At 42.4% G+C, this 24,505-nt stretch overlaps 1 protein-coding gene and 1 long non-coding RNA gene across 2 annotated transcripts in view; one reads left to right on the plus strand and one right to left on the minus strand.

Moving 5' to 3' along the window:
* LOC106606995 (uncharacterized) overlaps positions 1-24,505 on the plus strand; it is a 33,185-nt gene that overhangs the window by 2,817 nt on the left and 5,863 nt on the right. The window lies entirely within an intron of this gene.
* On the minus strand, positions 10,197-10,549 carry LOC145864071 (uncharacterized). Its single transcript, XR_014382644.1, has 2 exons — positions 10,418-10,549; positions 10,197-10,256 (listed from the first exon to the last, which is right to left on the minus strand). It is a non-coding gene; the product is annotated as an uncharacterized LOC145864071 (long non-coding RNA).

Consider the following 24,505-nt stretch of genomic DNA (forward strand, 5'->3'; position numbering starts at 1 on the left):
GAGCCAAGTGACTTGGTGTATAGTGAGAATAGGAGAGGGCCTAGAACAGAGCTTTGGGGGACACCAGTAGTGAGAGCACGTGGTGCGGAGACAGATTCTCGCCACGCCACCTGGTAGGAGCGACCTGTCAGGTAGGACGCAATCCAAGCGTGGGCCGCGCCGGAGATGCCCAACTCGGAGAGGGTGGAGAGGAGGATCTGGTGGTTCACAGTATCAAATGCAGCAGATAGGTCTAGAAGGATGAGAGCAGAGGAGAGAGAGTTAGCTTTAGCAGTGCGGAGAGCCTCCGTGACACAGAGAAGAGCAGTCTCAGTTGAATGACCAGTCTTGAAACCTGACTGATTTGGATCAAGAAGGTCATTCTGAGAGAGATAGCAAGAGAGCTGGCCAAGGACGGCACGTTCAAGAGTTTTGGAGAGAAAAGAAAGAAGGGATACTGGTCTGTAGTTGTTGACATCGGAGGGATCGAGTGTAGGTTTTTTCAGAAGGGGTGCAACTCTCGCTCTCTTGAAGACGGAAGGGACGTAGCCAGCGGTCAAGGATGAGTTGATGAGCGGGGTGAGGTAAGGGAGAAGGTCTCCGGAAATGGTCTGGAGAAGAGAGGAGGGGATAGGTTCAAGCGGGCAGGTTGTTGGGCGGCCGGCCGTCACAAGACACTTACCACGTTGGTGACCCACTGGAATCAAAATGCACCACTTCAAAATGTAGCTTGCTGTTTTCTACAAATTGTCCTCTAACCAGTGATGTACACATTATTCCCAGATTCTGTGTGGTTTTTAGCTGTTACATTTAACAGGACGTGCATCCTCATCTTCCTCCTCTCGCACAATTGATTTCAACATGATATCGATGAGTTATGACAAATAAGTGTTGTGTTCCTTTGTTTAGTGACCCCTAAATTGAAATGCATCACTCCAAAATGTAGCTGACTGTCTTCTGCAGGTTGTCCTCTAACCAGTGAGTTAAAAAATATCTCCCATTTCCATGTGTTTATTAGGTTGTGTTAGTTTCAACAGCATGTACAACCTGATTTCCCCCCCTAATCAATATCAGTGATTTATTGCTACTTGTCAAAACAACAGCGTTTTTGGTGCTTGTGCAGTTTATAATGTGCTTGTATAAGTAAATACAAGTAATACGATTATTGTGGTAGATGTTTGTGTAGATAGTACATTTTATGTTTAGGTTTTCAATTTATCACAAACTTTTTCTGCATTTGGACTATTGATTTGGACACGTTAACTGTGACATTGGGGATCTCACCTAGCAAATGTCATTGAAAATAAGACTTTGCCTGACATACAATATAAGTTTGGTTTTAGTTGAAAGTGAAAGTTGAAAAGAAAACAATTGAATTTCAACATACTTGCAGGCTATACACATGGTCACAGTGTAATAAATTGGTCTATAATCAATTTTATGAACAATCCTACATCACTCCAGTATTTATTTACACCATTCAAGTGCTAAATGTCTTTATTCCACTCCTGAAGAAGCATGACTCAAATCACCTCATATTTCAAACATTCAGCCTGACAAAAGATACATATTTTATTATTCCATGCCTCACCATTAAGTGAATTATTGCTAATGCATATTAACAAAGGGGTGTACATTTGGTTTTGATATTTCATGTTTAATATTCATGTAAGATTTAGTAATCATAATTATTTATGCAACCAACTGACAATTTTTGGGTACAATTATATTGACATTGTTGCCCTGCTTTTAGAATATCAGGGTTCATTCTCAGATGTGCCAACCCAAATGTACTAGAGCATGACATTGGGGACTGGTCCCGATCCAACAACATGCCTATCGAGTGAACCCTGAGAAGAGAGAGAAGCTCTGCAGTGAGGTGGAAAGTTACTATGGACATTGCAGGAGTTTCCTCTTGAAATCAGACATGTCTGTGGTAAGGACAACTTGGTTGCTGATTGTCTCAAGGGTGGGCAGTCAAATAGTTTTGTGTTTAGCCAGTGCGTTACCATGGATCACAATTTATTTTGACTGCACGTATTGGAGATGAGTTTTGTTTGGGCTCGTTCCAAGGGCACAAGAGTTCTAGAAGCTAGTGAGTTAGGATTCTATAGTAAGAAGAGAAAATGGAAAAAATAATATTTAAATTGTATATTATTATTTAGAAATAAGTGTGTTTTTCTTGTTTTTAATTGTTGTCAGGAGGTGAAGCATTTTAGTTGATTTTAATATGAAATGGAAGTTGTTTTCTGTTGGTGGTGAGCAAACTTGTCCAACAAAAATATAGGATATATTTGTTGTCTTAAGGGGGAAGGTGTTACAGGCTTTGGTTTTTCCATTTATGTTTTGAGGTGGTACTTTAGCACGTATAGCACGTTAGCACGTATAGCTCGTTAGCACTGTGAGGGAAATTTCTTTAAGCCGAGGCATTGGGCTTGAGATAGGTTCTTTACCAAACTCCTATAACATAGAAAAGTGTGTTGATAGAGGCCTGTTCTAACTGTTCTGGGTGTGTAGAATGAACCCATGATGTTCGGACTGTCTGTAACTCCCTCCAGTAACCACGAGCACAACCGTTCCTTGATTTTAACTGCCGGCTTTATTCTGTAGTTTAGTCAGAATTATCACCATCCATGAGAACTATAAAGTAAATGAAAATACAGTTTAAGCACACTCTTACACCTTCTTGTCATTTGAGTGACTTATTAGCTTGGTATAACTCTGAAGTGCTTACATACATAAACAGTTTAGCCGGAGCTATAACAGTATCAGATTGAACACACGAATAAAGGAAAAAATACCTCATTGGCAGCTTATTACAGAAGGGAGGAAATCAAACCTCACACTTATTATTCCTGGCATGAATTCACGCTTCATCCTAACATACACATATCAACCTTTACAAACTACACCCGGTAACATGAAAACGTAGCTAACACCGCGCGGGAATGCCTTCACCCCCAAAGATGTGTTGCTACGATAATGATCCCCGTTACAACAGTTATTAGCCACGTAGTTCCACCTGTCTTATCATTTCCTCCGCATAGCGAACACGTAAACAATTCAAACAAAAAAACAACGACACAGACTTACAGATTAATTGTCAGTTACACTCCCACCAATCACCTGTGATTTCTGTGAAAGGGGTCTGCAGGGTTTTTTGATCGGCTTCCAGGAGGGTGACTGTCTTATGGATGGGCCTCTCCAGATAGGTGGGTTTGGTGATGCGTTTACCTCTCTCATCCAGGAATGGACTCAATTTATGCAACTTGCTTGCTTTATCTTTGGTCTTGATGTCTTTCTGGTGCCTAAGGTTGTGTATCTCATGGGAGAAGACTGCTTCTTGAACCATCCTTATAATGGTGAGCTCTGCCCCTCTCCTATCTTCTATGCTTGTAGCTTCACTGGACCTCAATTTTAAGCCTATGGCTTTCTTGACACGTCGTTTGAGCCTGGCAATAGCTTTTACCACTCTTGCCCAGTCTGAGAACTTGTGAAGGTGATCTAGTAACGATCTTTCTTCCTTTGCCTGGGTATCATGGACCAGGGATTTCTGCAGCTCTGGGTCATTGTCTGAGAACTCTCCCCCCTTGACTTGTCCTTTGGGAAGTTCTTCTTGCCAAAGAAAGTCTGGACCTGTGAACCAGTTGGAAGCCATGAGCTGTTCTGATGTGTGACCTCTGGAAGCATGATCCGCAGGATTCTCTTCAGAGGTCACATATCTCCATTGTTCGGGATCTGTGCTTTGCTTAATGCGTTGGATACGGTTAGCTACAAAGACATGGAATCTTCTGGCTTCATTGTTGATGTAGCCAATAACTACTTTCAAGTCTGTCCAGAAGTATTCCTGTAGACCTTGTATATCTAGCTTCCTTTTGAGCATGTCACTTGTTCGAACAGCTACCACCGCTGCTGAAAGTTCCAGTCGTGGTATGGTCGTAATCTTGGAAGGGGCGACTCTCGACTTTCCCATAACTAGGGAGCAATGAACTACTCCTGCTGTGCTGATTGTTCTGTGATATGAGCACTCTCCATAACCTGAGGTACTAGCGTCGGAGAAGTGATGGAGCTCATAACTCTGCACTTCCTTGAAACTTGATGGCAAGTAGCCTCGTTGGATCCTTACTTCCGACAAGTTTTGTAGACCTTGGAGCCAGAATTCCCACTAGAAACGTAGGTCATCTGGAATGGGGTCATCCCAGTCGATCTTGTCACGACACATCTGCTGCAAGATCTGCTTCCCTGCCAGGACAAAGGGTGCCACAAACCCAAGCGGATCATATACAGAGGCTACTGTAGACAACACTCCTCTTCTTGTGAGTGGGCGTTCCTTGACAACTACCCTAAACTGGAACTCGTCTGATGCGACACACCACAGTACACCAAGCGCACTCTCCATGTGTGGTTCACCCAGAGCCATATCCAGGTCTTTGGCACCCTCAGCACATTCTTCCTTGGGAATTGTGGCTATAACTTCCTTGCTGTTAGAGATAAACTTGTGCAACCGAAGTCTGCCGATGCTGCAAAGCTCTCTTGCTTCTTTCACCAGCTGGGTCGCTTCAGACGATACGCTTGTCAACCCATCATCAACATAAAACTTCCTTTCTATGAACTGGATAGACTTCTCGCTGAAGCTTCCTCGTCCTTCGGCAGCGAGATGTTTGAGACCATAGTTGGTGCAACCAGGAGATGAAGCTGCGCCGAACAAGTGGACCTTCATACGATACACTGAGGGTTGAGAGACTAGATCTCCGTTCTCCCCCTAAAGGAACCGCAGATAATCTTGGTCTTCTGCTTTCACATGAAACTGGTGGAACATGCGCTCTACATCACACATGATTGCAACTGGACCCTTACGAAAACGACAAAGGACACCCAGCAATGTGTTTGTCAACTCTGGACCGGTGAGGAGATGGTCATTCAAGGACGTCTCTCGAAACTTAGCTGAGCAGTCAAATACGACTCGTATCTTCCCAGGCTTTTGTGGGTGATAAACCCCATGATGTGGGATGTACCATGCTGGATGTTTGTTAATTTCTTCCTTGGAGACCTTCTCAGCATCTCCACAAGCTATGGTCTCTTCCATAAATGCTGTGTAGTCCTTGTAGTACTGCTTGTCTCTCCTTAGCCTCCTTTCCAGGCACTTGAGGCGGTGAACTGCACATGTTTTATTGTTCGGCAGGTTGGGTCTTTCTTCCTTAAACGGCAGTGGCATCTCGTAATGTCCATTGTCCTTGCGTTTGATGCCCGCTTTCATTTTTGTCAGGAACCAGATATCCTCTTGAGATATGAGGTCCTCTTCTGTAGCTCTCTCATTGAAGTCGGATTCAAGCGTCTTGATAACGTCCAGTGCTGTGATTACCTCTCTTACGCATGTTCTACAAACATAGTGTACTTGATTTGTGAGGTTGGAAGAAGATTGAAGACTTGGCATCACCTGTCTAACGATCACCTGATGACTCACTCCAATAGCGTCGCCATAGTCGATACATGGGTTTCCATAGCCGACTATGCTCCAGCCAAGGTCTGTTCTCTGAGCAAAAGGCTGATTTCCCTTACCAGACACAATTTCTCTTGGAAGGAGAGCCTGGGAGCAGTTGTAGCCAATTAAGAGACCGACATCACAGCTCTGTTGAGGAGCAATCTCCTCTGCAATGTGTTCAAGATGAGACCATGCTCTTGCCGTCTCTGGAGTAGGAATATGATCTCTGTTTGCAGGAATAAACTCTCTCGAGTAGGTCGTTGGCAGAGGGATTTTCTTCTCCAAGTAAAACCCTCTAACCTGCAAACCAGACAGCTTCTGGCTGGGCACGATGGTATTCCTTGAAGCCATTGTAGAGTGTTTCAGATGTACTGGCTCCTTCCTTGTATTGAGAGCTTTTGTCTCTTCAAGGATAAAGGTGGTGTCGCTCTGGGTGTCAAGAAGTGCATACACGAGAACTTCACGATCGGGCTCGCTTGTGGTTGACACCCATACTGGAATGATTGTGGAGGTGTGAGTGTTGTTAATGTCCCTTACGACTCTGTTAGATATGGCCTCACTTGACGCACTTGTCCCCTTATCTTGTGGGGGCTCTGTCTTCCTATCCCTTGACCTTTCTTTAGTACGATCTTCGTGCAGGCAGGATGGATGCCTCCTCTGACACGTGTCACAGGTGTTCCTGTTATCACAATCTTTCGAACGATGCCCAGGCCTTAACCTCTATGGGCTAGGTGGGACGCTAGCGTCCCACCCGTGGTGCACTCCATCAACAGCAGGTGCATTTCAAGAGCGGCAAATTTGAATCCAAATAAATGTCAAAATTCAAATTTTTCAAACATACAACTATTTTACACCCTTTGAAAGATAAACATCTCCTTAATCTAACCACGTTTTACGATTTCAAAAAGGTTTTACGGCGAAAGCATAAATTTAGAGTATGTTAGGACAGTACATTTACAAGTGTTGTGTGTAATGTTTTGTCAATTCAAAGACAGGGTCACCAAAACCATAAAACCAGCTAAAATGATGCACTAACCTTTTACAATCTCCATCAGATGACACTCCTAGGACATTATGTTAGACAATGCATGCATTTTTAGTTCTATCAAGTTCATATTTATATCCAAAAACAGCGTTTTACTATGGCATTGATGTTGAGGAAATCGTTTCCCTCCAATAACCGGCAGTCAAGTCAACACCACAAATTAAATAATTAAAATTAGAAAACATTGGTAAAATATTATATTGTCATTTAAAGAATTATAGATTTACATCTCTTGAACGCAATCAACTTGCCAGATTTAAAAATAACCTTACTGGGAAATCACACTTTGCAATAATCTGAGCACTGCGCCCAGAAAAATACACGTTGCGATACAGACTAGACGTCATGTTGGGGAGATCTAAAATCGAAAATACTATGTAAATAATCCATTACCTTTTGATTCTCTTCATCAGATGTCACTTCCAGGTATCACAGGTCCATAACGAATGTAGTTTTGTTCAAAAAAGCTAATCATTTATGTCCAAAAATCTCCGTCTTGTTAGCACATGATCTAAGCCAGCCGGACTTCTCGTCATGAACGAGGGGAAAAAATATATTTCCGTTCGTTCAAACATGTCAAACGTTGTATAGCATAAATCATTAGGGCCTTTTTTAACCAGAACATGAATAATATTCAAGGTGGACGAATGCATACTCTTTTATAACGTATTGGAACGAGGGTACCCAACATGACCTCGCGCGCCAGGTGTCTAATGGGCCATCATCGTTCCATGGCTCTTGTTCGGTCAGATCTCCCTCCAGAAGACTCAAAACACTTTGTAAAGGCTGGTGACATCTAGTGGAAGCAATAGGAAGTGCCAAAATATTCCTCAGCCCCTGTGTTTTTCAATGGGATAGGTTTAAAGGTAATACAACACATCAGGTATCCACTTCCTGTCAGAAAATGTCTCAGGGTTTTGCCTGCCAAATGAGTTCTGTTATACTCACAGACACCATTCAAACAGTTTTAGAAACTTTAGAGTGTTTTCTATCCATATATAATAAGTATATGCATATTCTAGTTACTGGGTAGGATTAGTAACCAGATTAAATCGGGTACATTTTTTTTATCCAGCCGTGCAAATACTGCCCCCTAGCCCTAACAGGTTAAACAGCCGAAGCACAATTTATTCTCTTGAACAAACATCTGTCACTCTGCAGTGGGCTTATCCATGAACTTCCAACATTTGTGGAGACTATGACCTGACTTCTCACAGAAGACACAACTAGTGACAGTATCTTTCTCATCAGAGTTAGTTGCAAATACCCTTGCTCCAGGGCTTTGAATCCTTGGCGTCTTAGGTTTTCCATCTTTGCTTGGTTTCAAAGCGTGAAGGGATGTTACAGGATTGCAAGCGATCTTTGCTTCTCTCATGAGAAACTTCACAAACTGACTGAAGCTGGGAAAGGTCTCAGTTTCTTCTAAGATGTCTATGACCTTTCTATTCCATCTTGAAGTTAGCCAATCTGGAAGTTTAGCGAGGATCTTTTGGTTTTCATTACAGTCATTAAGCACCTCCAGGCCCTTATTCTGAGACATAGCAGCCTCACAGCTGCGAAGAAAATCTACCAGGTCTCTAAGTTCAAGACTGTCCTTGGATCCTATCTTAGGCCATGCATTGAGCTTATCTCTGAAGGACTTGGCAATGAGGAATTTGTTTCCGTACCTTTCTTCAAGAATGGTCCACGCAGCATGGTAGGCTGACTCTGTTCCTAACATAAAGTAACTTTCGATGGCTTTCTTGGCAGGCCCACCGACATATTTTCTTAAGTAATATATCTTCTCAGTTGCTGGTATGTTCTTCCTGTCTATCAGAGTCTGAAAAGAGACCTTCCAGTCAGTGAACGAGAGTGGTTCTCCATTGAATGCTACTGGTTCTGGTATGGGGAGGCGGCTTTCACTGATTGATTCCGCTAGTAACCTGAACATGGTCTTGGTGCTATCTTCATGTTGTGTGCTTGAGACTGTGAGATGAGCCACTTCTGTGCATGACTTCTTTCACAGATTTGCAGTTAGAGGACGAGAAGAGAGAACTACTCTCTGAGTTTCTTGCTCATACACTTGCATCCTCGCCTTGGCAGTATTTAGTTTCTTGAGCACTTCTAGGCGCTCTAACTCTCTACGCTTGTCTTCTAGCGTCCTTCGTCTGGCAGCATTTTCTACCTCTAACTTGACTCGCAGCCTAGCTTCTTCTAAGCTGCGTTTCACAGCCTCAGCTTCTTGCTCCGCTGTCCTCTTCTTATCTTCATCTTCGAGTCTCTGAAGCTCTTCTAGTTGGCGTTCTTGCTCAACCATTACTTGTAAAGCTGCTTGGTTAGCAGCAACTTCCGCCGCAGCCTCTTGTCTCTTGACAGATGACACGCTTGAGTGTCTGGAGTTGACCTTTGAGTTGCTTTGAGACTGGGAGGAAATGCTTGAGGGCTGATAGTTGAGACTTGACTTATATGAGAGTTCAGACATGCACAAGCAATTGCTGTCCTTCCAGTGCAGCTCTATCTGGTTACTTTGACCTTCTTCCCTGGCCTTTAGATGACACCTTACAGTCTTGATAATAGACATTGTAACTGCTTCACACGTTTCAACTCTGCGGCGTATATCGTTGTCGGGAATGTCAATTTGACGCAAATTTACATAAACAAGGTTTAGCTCTGTAGAGGTATGGCTGATCTTGTTTAAGAGGTCTTCTAGTAGGTCTTCAGAGCAACAGCCTATCAGTGACAGTTTTGCTTCCTTTACCAGAGCCTTCCACTTCTCATAGCTCACCCTGAAACGATGTTCGAGCTGTCTCCACCTTTCGTCGCGCAGTTCTCTGCCCTTTTCAGTTAACCTGCGGACCCTCTCACCTTTTTCGTGGCTCTTGTTGTGATGTCTCATTAGCAGCTTCTGTATCATCATTCGCTGGTAGCCGTGACTCCACACCAGTCTGGGTCTCTTCCTGCTGCTCTGTTTGTTCTGATGAAGGATTGAAGTTTGCGAGGTGTTGCTGCTCAACTTGACCCACCCCATCTCTATCACCTTTAGTGAAACTACCCTTTTCTGACATTCTAAACCAAATCAAATCAATTCTAGGTAAGGTTTGGGTAAGTGAGTAGGTAATTTAAACCTTAGTACGTGGTATAAATATGTATAATGCTTGTAACAAAGGCTTGAACAAACACCTTACCAAACAATTACACTATTAACTTACAGGTGAAAATATAATGAATAGGTGTACGCTGACCCTTAATGTTTTGTCGCAATATATATATTGTTTTAGTAAGTATCCAATAATATTTTTCCAGTAATACACATAACAACGATACATTAAGATAGAAAGAGCAAATGCATAATACCAGCCTCTTGATGAAATACACAACTATCTCCAGTCCTCACGAATTGTAATCTTAAAGTCTCTTATTAGCAGTTCACAAGGCTAGGGCCACCTTCAAACACCTTGACTTGTACATACATGTCTGACTTTCCTGTTAGCCTTGACCTTATGTTGCCTCACGATGCTTCCTTATGTAGAGATTTTCTTCTTAGGTTGCAGGTAGGTGCAAAACTATTATCTGGCAGATGACGGGGCCTACCAGGATTTGGGTATCTTGTAGACGTTTACAGCTGGATGAGATTCTTCTTTCTCTCTTGCTCGTGAAGAGCATTGAGTTCTCACTGTAACTCCCTCCAGTAACCACGAGCACAACCGTTCCTTGATTTTAACTGGCGGCTTTATTCTGTAGTTTAGTCAGAATTATCACCTTCCGTGAGAACTATAAAGTAAATGAAAATACAGTTTAAGCACACTCTTACACCTTCTTGTCTTATGAGTGACTTATTAGCTTGGTATAACTCTGAAGTAATTACATACATAAACAGTTTAGCCGGAGCTATAACAGTATCAGATTCAACACACGAATAAAGGAAAAAATACCTCATTGGCTGCTTATTACAGAAGGGAGGAAATCAAACTTCACACTTATTATTCCTGGCATGAATTCACGCTTCATCCTAACATACACATATCAACCTTTACGAACTACACCCGGTAACATGAAAACTTAGCTAACGGGGAATGCCTTCATCCCCCAAAGATGTGTTGCTACGATAATGATCCCCGTTACAACAGTTATTAGCCACGTAGTTCCACGTAGTTCCACCTGCCTGCTACTCAGGCCCAGAAGCTAGGATATGCATATAGTTAGTAGATTTTGATAGAAAAAAACACTCAAGTTTCTAAAACTGTTAAAATAATGTCTGTGAGTATAACAGAACTGGAATGGCAGGCGAAAACCTGAGGAAAATCCATCCAGGAAGTGCCATTATTTTGAAATGGCTGTTTTTCCAATGAAAGCCTATCCACCATTTAAAGGGATAGGACCCAGATTCCGTTCCCAATGGCTTCCACTGGTTGTGAACAGTTTTAAGACATTGTTTCAGGCTTTTATTCTGAAAAATGAGGGAGAATGACAACTCAGTGGATAGTGGGATGCCCCCAGAGCTGTTTACTGCGCTCGACCGAGAGCGCGCCTTTCTTGTTTTTCTTTTATATTGACGACGCTATTGTCCGGTTGAAATATTATCAATTATTTAGGATAAAAACTGAGGATTGATTATAAACATCGTTTGACATGTTTCTACGAACTTTACGGATACTATTTGGAATTTTTGTCTGCCTCTTCTGACCGCATTTGAGCCATTGGATTACTGAACAAAACGCGCCAACAAAGGTTTTTGGATATAAAGAGGCACTTTATCAAACAAAACAAACATTTATTGTGTAACTGGGAGTCTTGTGAGTGCAACCATATGAAGATCATCAAAGGTAAGTGATTCATTTTATTGCTATTTCTGACTTTCGTGACTAATCTGCTTGGCTGGTAACTGTATGTAATGTTTTGTGTGCTGAGCGCTGTCCTCAGATAATTGCATGGTTTGCTTTTGCCGTAAAGCCTTTACGAAATCTAACATGGCGGCTGGATTAACAACAAGTTAAGCTTTATTTTGATGTTTTACACTTGTGATTTCATGAAAGTTAAATATTTATAGTAATTTAATTTGAATTTGGCGCTCTGCAATTTCACCGGATGTTGTCCAGGTGGGACTCTACCGTCCCACACCCCTTAGAGGTTAATTGTATGTGTATTTATCTTTTCTTACTTTTGTTGATTTCACCGGTCTTCACTCTTTTACTGCACATCGCCGGAAATCCATTTCACCATGAGATTGAAATCCCGCTGGCCTTTGATGGGGAGAACATCCACGCCCATGGGACTTGGGGCTCTGCTACGGCTGTATTTTTTATTTTCCCTTAAATTTCCCAAAAATGTCAGAAAAACACTTATGTTCTTAAGTTACTGTGTTCTGGGGATAAGAGAAGTTGGTGTGCAGTTACCAGGGCCGGTCGTAAAGATGGCAAACTTCCTAACATAACTAAGTGGATATGATATACACACTAAAGCTGAAAAATCTGTATTTAGCATCAAGTCTATAATATTGTTAGTTTACCTATGATTCATTTTTAATGTTTTTTTTTTATTGTACATCATTATTTTATATATTTTAAATGTCATGAAAAGCACATGTATTATTTATTATGGTCTGACATGTCTGCAGAAATGTTGCAATTTGGTCATGTGTTTTGTTTGGTAAATGGTTTTGTAAACACCCTTTACACCTTTACTTTTTAGAGTGTATATTGATTAAAGTCACTTTGCCATAGAGACATTTACATGGTTATACACAGGCCAATTTGGATGACTATTTTGGGGCGAAATAGCGGCCACAACAGACAGACCTGATATCGACCATAATTCACGTGCTGAGTGGGTATGACCAAAGTTATTCTGTTTAGCTACACTTTGTAGTACATTTTTACACTATAATAAATGTTTCTGATTCCACATCGCCCGTTTTCAAAGGGAGTCGTTGGTTTTTGGGGCAGTCGCTTTTGAGCTTTTTGTCTGAAAGTATTTTCTCAACTGCGATACCAACTCCAGTCAGCAGATGGCGATGTGCATCTTTCAGGTGATTCTGCCACTGTGACATAATCTAGTGGACGGGATGCTTCTTCAACAGCTAGTCAGACACCTTGGTTCACTCTAACTTTATGGAAAAAGGTTTATTCGATAAATCTAGCAACTCCTCTCATACTGGGAAGAACCCTACGCCTTAAGGCCAGTTTTATTTCAATTGTAGTACCCGGACGGAGAAAATCCAATTAGCGTTTTATAGTTACATCCTTAGGGTAACTTACCCTAAAGTGGACACACTCCCATCAGTTTCTGAGACGACTTTGTAGACTGTTTAATAATGCTTAAATCTCATCTTTATCAAATGATCCATTAAAGATACCAACTCAAAACCTACGTTCGTCTACATATGGGTTGTTTAAATTGTATCTAATTATATTCCCAGTATTACTTCATCAAATCTCTAGTAATCGCTTATACACACATACTATTCATCATATTTTCATATATTCACAGAATCCTAAGAAATTCTCAGGTAGTCACGACAACCATTCCATTTGCTTTTTCAAGGACTCTCCATAGCTATGAAGCAGCTCTCCATAAATATTCCCAGCAGAACAAAAAATAAACTTTTGTTTCCCGGACAATGACCATGGGATCCTCAACGGTTCTCTAACCTCCCAGAGACCACGGCAAAATCAAGCCTCCCAGGAACTATAGACCTTCTGCTGCTAACTAAAATATCTAATAATAATAATAATATATATACCCCTCTCAATACCACCCCATGATATTCTATGATGGCAGTGAAGGAACGGAACCCCAAGATAACGTTATATCAAAGCTTAATATCCAAATGTCAATCATCTGATTAAGCATATTTCTATATGAGGAACACAACTCTCATATCACAGTCACACAATGCTATTCCCAAACAGACCTAATCAATTAGTTGTTTTTCAACAATATTTTTACCTCCAGGAATATTTCCACATTTCTGTGTGGTCTCCCTGAGATCCCAAGTTTGAGGAATCCCTCGTGCACCATTTACCCAGGTCACCAAGTGAAGATTCACATCCCCATCGCCAAATGTGGTGGTTCATTTCTTTAATAACAATTGAGACAAACTTATCACACAAGTCAGAGTTATTCTTAAACTAAATCTTTAATCACTTAATAAGGGAGCAGGTCAATACAACGTACACATATAAAGTGAATCAATTGAGCCCTTTACAATAATGATGGCTGGTCGACAAATCACCCCCAGATGATTCGTTGAGAGCCACGAGACAAAAGTACAAAGGTCTTTTACAGCCAAGATACACCCCTTTCAACCTACACGATGAAAAACAGATGTATAGAACGGGTCACAAGTCCCGTGTGGCTCAGTTGGTAGAGCATGGTGTTTGCAACACCAGGGATCGATTCCCACGGGGGACCAGTACGGAGAAAAAATGTATGCATTTACTACTGTAAGTCGCTCTGGATAAGAGCTTCTGCTAAATGACTAAAATGTTAAGATTTGTATGAACGATACTCTCTGCTGAGAATTATAAGTATCTGCTGTAAAAACAGTACTATTTGTGTAGAGACCAGGGTCTGGCCCTGGGGTCATCTCTCCCTGGTACCATATAGAACAGAAACATTAACTCATGCTCTGGAATGCAGTCTCTTTAGGTTTTATCACCCAAAAGACATTGTAAATCTCCTGTCAGTGTTTTCTCCCAGAGGCCCATCCTCAGTAGAACACACAGGCACAATAGTTCTTAGAACCCTCTATTCTGCTGCATAAAACAACCATTTCATGCAATAAAAGTATTATAACATAATCTTGCAATTTTGTGTCCACTGAAAGTTGACTAGTAACAACAACTGGGACCTAAAAGACACCCACAATGAGACCCACTAAATCTTCCCAAGAAGAGGCAAACAAAAGAAAAACACACACCAAACTTAAAGACAGGAAGCAAACCAAAAAGGTGGAGCAACTAAAGGTGTTGACTCTCCACATGTATCAAGACAACTGGAGCACTGGGCCAGACACTCTTAATTAGCACCTTAAGAGAATGCTCACCACCAACAGAAAACAACTTCCATTTCACATTATAATCAACTACAATGCTTCACCTTCACTAATATAAACATGGGGTCTACTGGCTGTCAACAATTAAAAACAAGAGAAAAAATCATTTTTTCCCCCACTAGCTTCTAGAACTCTTGTCTTCCTAAAACTCACTAGCTTCTAGAACTCTCATCTTCCTAAAACTCACTAAATTCTAGAACTCTCGTCCCCTTGGAACGAGCCCAAACAAAACTCATCTCCAAAATGGAAAAATGTGCAGTCAAAATAAATTGTGATCCATGGCAACTCACTGGCTAAATGCAAAACACAAAACTATTTGACTGCCCACCCTTGAGACAATCAGCAACCAAGTTGTCCTTACCACAGACATGTCTGATTTCAAGAGGAAACTCCTGCGATATCAGTATTAACTTTCCACCTCACTGCAGAGCTTCTCTCTCTTTTCAGGGTTCACTAGATAGGCATGTTGTTGGATCTAGGCCCAGTCCCCAATGTCATGCTCTAGTACATTTGGGTTGGCACATCTGAGAATGAACCCTGATATTCTAAAAGCAGGTCAACAATGTCAATATAATTGTACCCAAAATATGTCAGTTGGTTACATAAATAATTATCATTACTAAATGTTACATGAAATGTAAATATGAAATATTTGGTTGCATAATCTTATTTTCAACAGCTTTTCAATTACATTTTGCTAGGTGGGACAGCCCCAATGTCAAAACACAGTTTTAACGTGTCCAAATCAATAACCAATATGCAGAAACAGTTTGGGATAAATTGAAAACCTAAACATAAAATGTGCTATATACACAAACATCTGCCACAATAATCATATTACTTGTATTTTTTAAAACAAGCACCTTATAAACTGCACAAGCACCAGAAACACTGTTGTTTTGACAAGTAGCAATAAATCACTGATCGATTAGGGGGAAATCAGGTTGTAGGTGATGTTGAATCTAACACAGCTAAACCAACACATGGAAAAGGGAGATATCTTTGACCTCACTGGTTAGAGGACAACCTGCAGAAGACAGTCAGCTACATTTTGGAGTGATGCATTTAAATTTAAGGGTCGCTAAACCTGCCGAGAGGGAGATGAGGTTGCACGTCCTGTTAAAACTAACACCTCAAAAACCACACGGAATCTGGGAATAATGTGTACATCACTGGTTAGCGGACAACTTGTAGAAAACAGTTAGCTACATTTTGAAGTGTTGCATTTTGATTCAAGTGGGTCGCCAACGTGGTAATTGTAACACAGCTCTTTTTGAGTCACTTTTTGTTAAATCACATAAATAGTAACTCTTTCAATTCAGAGCCTGGATTTTCCCCTGAGGCTAATATCCATATCATGTTGAAATCAATAGAACAGGGGGCAAACGTTTAGGATTCTACATTGTGACATCATTAAAATACTCCTTCTACATTACATTTTACATTTACAATGTTAAAACATTCTACATTGTGACATTAATTCATTGATATCATGAAACAACTCCATGTATTTTCTGATATTTGATCAGAGATCTTTTATCAGATTATCTCTGGTCACAGCTATGAGATTTCTCTCCTGTGTGTGTTCTCTGGTGTACTAACAGATGGCCAGATGTACTAAAAGTCTTCCCACATTGACCACAGCTATAAGGTTTCTCTCCTGTGTGTGTTCTCTGGTGTATTGTCAGCTGGCCAGATCGACCAAAACTCTTCCCACATTCTCCACAGCTAGAAGGTTTCTCTCCTGTGTGTGTTCTCTAGTGTAGAGTCAGAGTGCTACATGTAGTAAAACTCTTGCCACATTGACCACAGCTATAAGGTTTCTCTCCTGTGTGTGTTCTCTGGTGTGATACAAGATGGCCAGATTGACCAAAACTCTTCCCACATTGATCACAGCTATAAAGTTTCTCTCCTGTGTGTGATCTCTGATGAATTTTAATGCCTGATGAGGTGAATCTCTTCCCACAGTCAGAGAAGCAGTGAGTTCTTTTCCCTGTGGATCTCTGCAGGTGTTTCTTGAGGTCTTCTGATGTGGAGAGACTCTTCTCTGCCTCGTCAGCATCACGAGGTTGTTGAGGGTCCCCAGAGGATCCACGATAGTGAAGTTTCTCTCCTGTGTGAACAACAAAGTCAGACAGATGATTAAAGGCCCACAACAGCGGTAATCCACTGTAAAAGGTGATGCCAACAGCGTAGCCATGATGTTATACAACAATTGACTGCCTGTAATGAATGTTAAAATTATTTGACAATTGTCTTAAAATGAGCAAGAATAGTCATATTTTGTCTTCTTTTCACATTAGTAGTAACATCGATGATTGTAGGCTAGAAATAACACATTCATGTTGTTGAAAGTCTAAGCAGTGTGCCATACGACTTTTGGTCTCCAATATAGGCCACTTTCTGTGTTTGCTAAAATTGCGGCACGAGGGCAATTTGATTGCAGAAACTCCTCCCTGCTAATGAGGAAACCGATAGTTACGGATGTACTATATCTGCCTGGAGCAAAAGTGGTGAGCAAAGATTTTAGTTTCTCACAATGTTTTCTGAATGTGAATGGGGGAAACTCAGGGGAGTAACCTCCATTTCCAGGAAGCTTATGAGTACATTTCACACTACTTTGGATTATAATTTTAAGGCTCGTTTGAATGTCCTGTTTAATATAATGTTTGCTACAGTATTATGAATTATGTGTAATTATTGAAGAACCGCGTTAATGACAGTATCCATTTGGGTGTTGTCAATATAGTTAAGATTCTATTTTTTTATTTCACCTTTATTTAACCAGGTAGGCCAGTTGAAAACAAGTTCTCATTACTCCCACCATTAGCTCTGACAAATTGAAAACCCTAGTCATTGGCGACTCCATTACCCGCAGTATTAGACTTAAAACGAATCATCCAGCGATCATACACTGTTTACCAGGGGGCAGGGCTACCGACGTTAAGGCTAATCTAAAGACGGTGCTGGCTAAAGCTAAAACTGGCGAGTGTAGAGAGTATAGAGATATTGTTATCCACGTCGGCACCAACGATGTTAGGATGAAACAGTCAGAGGTCACCAAGCGCAACATAGCTTCAGCGTGTATATCAGCTAGAAAGATGTGTCGGCATCGATTAATTGTCTCTGGCCCCCTCCCAGTTAGGGGGAGTGATGAGATCTACAGCAGAGTTTCAACTCAATCGCTGGTTGAAAACTGTGTTCTGCCCCTCCCAAAAGATAGAATTTGTAGATAATTGGCCCTCTTTCTGGGACTCACCCACAAACAGGACCAAGCCTGGCCTGTTGAGGAGTGACGGACTCCATCCTAGCTGGAGGGGTGCTCTCATCTTATCTACGAACATAGACAGGGCTCTAACTCCTCTAGCTCCACAATGAAATAGGGTGCAGGCCAGGCAGCAGGCTGTTAGCCAGCCTGCTAGTTTAGTGGAGTCTGCCACTAGCACAGTCAGTGTAGTCAGCTCAGCTATCCCCATTGAGACCGTGTCTGTGCCTCGACCTAGGTTGGGCAAAATTAAAGATGGCGGTGTTCGCTTTAGCAATCTCACTAGTACAAAGACCTCCTCCATTCCTGCCATTATTGAAAGAGATTGTGATACCTCACATCTCAAAATTGGGTTACTTAATGTTAGATCCCTCACTTCCAAGGCAGTTATAGTCAATGAACTAATCACTGATCATAATCTTGATGTGATTGGCCTGACTGAAAGATGGCTTAAGCCTGATGAATTTACTGTGTTAAATGAGGCCTCACCCCCTGGTTACACTAGTGACCATACCCCCCGTGCATCCGGCAAAGGCGGAGGTGTTGCTAACATTTATGACAGCAAATTTCAATTTACAAAAGTCATGAAATCTATGCAGCCTACTCACTCACTTTTTATAGCTACTGTTTACAGGCCTCCTGGGCCATATGCAGTGTTCCTCACTGAGTTCCCTGAATTCCTATCGGATCTTGTAGTCATAGCAGATAATATTCTAATTTTTGGTGACTAACATTCACATGGAAAAGTCCACAGACCCACTCCAAAAGGCTTTCGGAGCCATCATCGACTCAGTGGGTTTTGTCCAACATGTCTCTGGACCTACTCACTGTCACAGTCATACTCTGGACCTAGTTTTGTCCCATGGAATAAATGTTGTGGATCTTAATGTTTTTCCTCATAACCCTGGACTATCGGACCACCATTTTATTACGTTCGCAATCGCAACAAATAATCTGCTCAGACCCCAACCAAGAAGCATTAAAAGTCATGCTATAAATTCTCAGACAACCCAAAGATTCCTTGATGCCCTTCCAGACTCCCTCTGCCTACCCAAGGACGTCAGAGGACAAAAATCAGTTAACCACCTAACCGAGGAACTCAATTTAACCTTGCGCAATACCCTAGATGCAGTTGCACCCCTAAAAACATCTGTCATAAGAAACTAGCTCCCTGGTATACAGAAAATACACGAGCTCTGAAGCAAGCTTCCAGAAAATTGGAACGGAAATGGCGCCACACCAAACTGGAAGTCTTCCGACTAGCTTGGAAAGACAGTACCGTGCAGTATCGAAGAGCCCTCACTGCTGCTCGATCATCCTATTTTTCCAACTTAATTGAGGAAAATAAGAACAATCCGAAATGTATTTTTGATACTGTCGCAAAGCTAACTAAAAAGCAGCATTCGCAAATGGAGGATGGCTTTCACTTCAGCAGTAATACATTTATGAACTTATTTGAGGAAAAGATCATGATCATTAGAAAGCAAATTACGGACTCCTCTTTAAATCTGCGTATTCCTCCAAAGATCTGTTGTCCTGAGTCTGCACAACTCTGCCAGGACCTAGGATCAAGGGAGATACTAAAGTGTTTTAGTACTATATCTCTTGACACAATGATGAAAATAATCATGGCCTCTAAACCTTCAAGCTGCATACTGGACCCTATTCCAACTAAACTACTGAAAGAGCTGCTTCCTGTGCTCGGCCCTCCTATGTTGAACATAATAAACGTCTCTCTATCCACCGGATGTGTACCAAGCTCACTAAAAGTGGCAGTAATAAAGCCTCTCTTGAAAAAGCAGAATCTTGACCCAGAAATTATAAAAAACTATCGGCCTATGTCGAATCTTCCATTCCTCTCAAAAATTTTAGAAAAAGCTGTTGCGCAGCAACTCACTGCCTTCCTGAAGGCAAACAATGTATACGAAACGCTTCAGTCTGGTTTTAGACCCCATCATAGCACTGAGACTGCACTTGTGAAGGTGGTAAATGACCTTTTAATGATGTCAGACCGAGGCTCTGCATCTGTCCTCGTGCTCCTAGATCTTAGTGCTGCTTTTGATACCATCGATCACCACGTTCTTTTGGAGAGATTGGAAACCCAAATTGGTCTACATGGACAAGTTCTGGCCTGGTTTAGATCTTATCTGTCGGAAAGATATCAGTTTCCGTTTTAGGACCACTATTGTTTTCACTATATATTTTACCTCTTGGGGATGTCATTCGAAAACATAATGTTAAATTTCACTGCTATGCGGACGACACACAGCTGTACATTTCAATGAAACATGGTGAAGCCCCAAAATTGCCCTCGCTAGAAGCCTGTGTTTCAGACATAAAGAAGTGGATGGCTGCAAACTTTCTACTTTTAAACTTGTTGTGCCGTGGCGGAGATCTTTGTGGGCTATACTCGGCCTTGTCTTAGGACGGTAAGTTGGTGGTTGGAGACATCCCTCTAGTGGTGTGGGGGCTGTGCTTTGGCAAAGTGGGTGGGGTTATATCCTGCCTGTTTGGCCCTGTCCGGGGGTATCATCGGATGGGGCCACAGTGTCTTCTGATCCCTCCTGTCTCAGCCTCCAGTATTTATGCTGCAGTAGTTTATGTGTCGGGGGGCTAGGGTCAGTCTGTTACATCTGGAGTATTTCTCTTGTCTTATCCGGTGTCCTGTGTGAATTTAAATATGCTCTCTCTAATTCTTTCTTTCTTTCTTTCTCTCGGAGGACCTGAGCCATAGGACCATGCCTCAGGACTACCTGGCTTGATGACTCCTTGCTGTCCCCAGTCCACCTGGCCGTGCTGCTGCTCCAGTTTCAACTGTTCTGCCTGCGGCTATGGAACCCGGACCTGTTCACCGGACGTGCTTGTTGCACCCTCGACAACTACTATGATTATTATTATTTGACCATGCTGGTCATTTATGAACATTTTAACATCTTGACCATGTTCTGTTATAATATCCACCCGGCACAGCCAGAAGAAGACTGGCCACCCCTCATAGCCTGGTTCCTCTCTGTTTCTTCCTAGGTTTTTGGCCTTTCTAGGGAGTTTTTCCAAGGGAGTTTTTCCTAGCCACCGTGCTTCTTTCACATGCATTGCTTGCTGTTTGGGGTTTTAGGCTGGGTTTCTGTACAGCACTTTGAGATATCAGCTGATGTACGAAGGGCTATATAAATAAATTTGATTTGATTTACAACTGCGACCTGGCCAAGATAAAGCAAAGCAGTGCAACAAAGACAACAGAGTTACACATGGGATAAACAAACATACAGTCAGTAACACAACAGAAAAATCTATATACAGTGTGTGCAAATGTAGTATGGAGGTAAGGCAATAAATAGGCCATAGTAGCAAAGTAATTACAATTTAACAAATTAACACTGGAGTCAAATTAACACTCTACGTCATTTAGATGTGCAGATGATGATGTGCAAGTAGAAATACTGGTGTGCAAAAGAGCAAAAAAAAGTAAATAAAAACATGGGGATGAGGTAGGCAGTTGGATGGGCTATTTACAGATGGGCTGTGTACAGCTGCAGCGATCGGTAAGCTGCTCAGATAGCTGATCCATAAAGTTAGTGAGGGAGATATGTCTCCAACTTCAGTGATTTTTGCAATTCGTTCCAGTCATTGGCAGCAGAGAACTGGAAGGAAATGCGGCCAAAGTAGGTGTTGGCTTTGGGGGTGACTCCTGGAGTGCGTGCTATGGGTGGGTGTTGCTATGGTGACCAGTCAGTGAAGGCGGCCTAGCAAAGACTTATAGATGACCTGGACCCAGTGGGTTTGGTGACGAATATGTAGCGAGGGCCAGCCGACGAGAGCATACAGGTCCCAGTGGTGGGTGGTATATGGGGCTTTGGTGACAAAACGGATGGCACTGTGATAGACTGCATCCAGTTTGCTGAGTAGAGTGTTGGAGGTTATTTTGAAAATGAAATCGCTGAAGTCAAGGATCAGTAGGATAGTCAGTTTTACGAGGGTATGTTTGGCAGCATGAGTGAAAGAGGCTTTGTTGCGAAATAGGAAGCCGATTCTAGATTAAATTGTGGATTGGAAATGCTTAATATTAGCCTGGAAGGAGAGTTTACAGTCTAGCCAGACACCTAGGTAATGATAGTTGTCCACATATTCTAAGTCAGAAACGTACAGAGTACTGATGCTGGATGGGCGGGTAGTGATCGGTTGAAGAGCAAACAATTAGTTTTACTAGCGTTTAAGAGCAGTTGGAGGCCACGGGTGGAGTGTTGTATGGCATTGAAGCTCGTTTGGAGGATTGTTAACAGTGTCCAAAGAAGGGCCAGATGTATACAGAATGGTGCCATCTGCGTAGAGGTGGATCAAGGAATCACACACAGCAAGAGCAACATCGTTGAACAGAGAAAAGAGTCGGTGTGAGAATTGAACCCTGTGGTACCTCCATAGAGACTGCCACCAGAGGTCCCGACAACAGGCCCTCCGATTTGACACACTGAACTCTGTCTGAGAAGAAGTTGGTGAACCAGGCGAGGCAATCATTTGAGAAACGAAGGCTGTTGAGTCTGCCGATAAGAATATGGTGATTGACAGAGTCGAAAGCCTTGGCCAGGTTGATGAAGACGGCTGCACAGTAATGTCTTTTATCGATGGCGGTTATGATATCGTTTAGTACCTTGAGCGTGGTTGAGGTGCACCCGTGACCAGATCGGAAACTGGATTGCACAGCGGAGAAGGTACGGTGGGATTCAAAATGGTCAGTGATCTGTTAACTTAGAAAGGCAGGGCAGGATGGATATAGGTCTGTAACAGTTTGGGTCTAGAGTGTCACCTCCTTTGAAGAGGGGGATGACTGCGGAAGCGTTCCAATCTTTAGGAATCTCGGACGATACGAAAGAGAGGTTGAACAGACTAGTGATAGGGGTTGCCACAATGGCGGCGGATCATTTTAGAAAGAGAGGGTCCAGGTTTTGCAACTCTTTCAGAACATCAGCTATCTGGATTTGGGTGAAGGAGAAGCTGGGGAGGCTTGGGCAAGTAGCTGCGGGGGGTGGGGAGCTGTTGACCGGGGTTGGGGTAGCCAGGAGGAAAGCATGGCCAGCCGTAGAGAAATGCTACTTGAAATTCTCGATTATCGTGGAGTTATCGGTGGTGACAGTGTTTCCTATCCTCAGTGCAGTGGGCAGCTGGGAGGAGGTGCTCTTATTCTCCATGGACTTTAGTGTCCCAAAACGTTTTGGAGTTAGAGCTACAGGATGCAAATTTCTGTTTGTTAAAGCTAGCCTTTTCTTTCCTAACTGACTGTGTGTATTGGTTCCTGACTTCTCTGAAAAGTTGCATATCGCGGGGACTATTCGATGCTAGTGCAGTACGCCACAGGATGTTTTTGTGCTGGTCGAGGGCAGTCAGGTCTGGAGTGAACCAGGGGCTATATCGGTTCTTAGTTCTACATTTTTTGAAAGGGGCATGCTTATTTAAGGTGGTGAGGAAATTACTTTTAAAGAACAACCAGGGCTCCTCTACTGACGGATGAGGTCAATATCCTTCCAGTATACCCGGGCTAGGTCGATTAGAAAGGCCTGCTTGCAGAAGTGTTTTAGGGAGCGTTTGACAGTGATGAGGGGTGGTCGTTTGACCGTGGACCCATAACGGATGCAGGCAATGAGGCAGTGATCACTGAGATCCTGATTGAAAACAGCAGACCAGAGGTGTATTTGGAGGGCAAGTTGGTCAGGATAATATCTATGAGGGTGCCCATGTTTACGGATTTAGGGTTGTACCTGGTGGGTTCCTTGATAATTTGTGTGAGATTGAGGGCATCTAGCTTGGATTGTAGGACAGCCGGGGTGTTAAGCATATCCCAGTTTAGGTCATCTAACATAACGAAATCTGAAGATAGATGGGAATCAATCAATTCACATATGGTGTCATGGGCACAGCTGGGAGCTAAGGGGGACTAACAGGCGGCAACAGTGAGAGATTTGTTTCTGGAGAGATCAATTTTTAAAATTAAAAGCTCAAACTGTTTGGGCTTAGACCTGGAAAGTATGACAGAACTTTGCAGGCCATCTCTGCAGTAGATTGCAACTCCTCTCATTTTGACGGAAAATGTTGTAGTTGGGGATGGAAATTTCAGAATTTTTGGTGGCCTTCCAAAGCCAGGATTCAGACATGGCAAGAACATTAAGGTTGGCGGAGTGTGCTAAAGCAGTGAGTAAAACAAACTTAGGGAGTAGGCTTCTGATGTTAACATGCATGAAACCAAGGCTTTTACGGTTACAGATGAGAGTGCCTGGGGACACACAGGGCCTGGGTTAACCTCTACATCACCCGAGGAACAGAGGAGTAGGATGAGGGTATGGCTAAAGGGTATCAGAACTGGTCGTCTAGTGCGTTGTGAACAGATAATAAAAGGAGCAGAATTCTGGGCGTGGTAGGATAGATTCAAGGCATAATGTACAGACAGGGTTTGGTAGGGTGCGGGTACAATGGAGGTAAACCTAGGCATTGAGTGACGATAAGAGAGGTTGCATCTCTGGAGGCACCAGTTATGCTAGGTGAGGTCACCGCATGTGTGGGAGGTGGGACAAAAGACTTCTCTGAGGCATGTTGAGTGGGACTAGGGGCTCCGCAGTAAAATAAAACAATGATAACTACCCTAAACAACAGTATACAAGGTATATTGACATTAGAGAGACATAAAGCGAGGCATAAAGCAATCACAGGTGTTGA

The sequence above is a fragment of the Salmo salar genome, chromosome 02 (assembly GCF_965601325.2).
Source record: "Salmo salar chromosome 02, fSalSal1, whole genome shotgun sequence".
NCBI classification, from domain to species: Eukaryota; Metazoa; Chordata; class Actinopteri; order Salmoniformes; family Salmonidae; genus Salmo; species Salmo salar.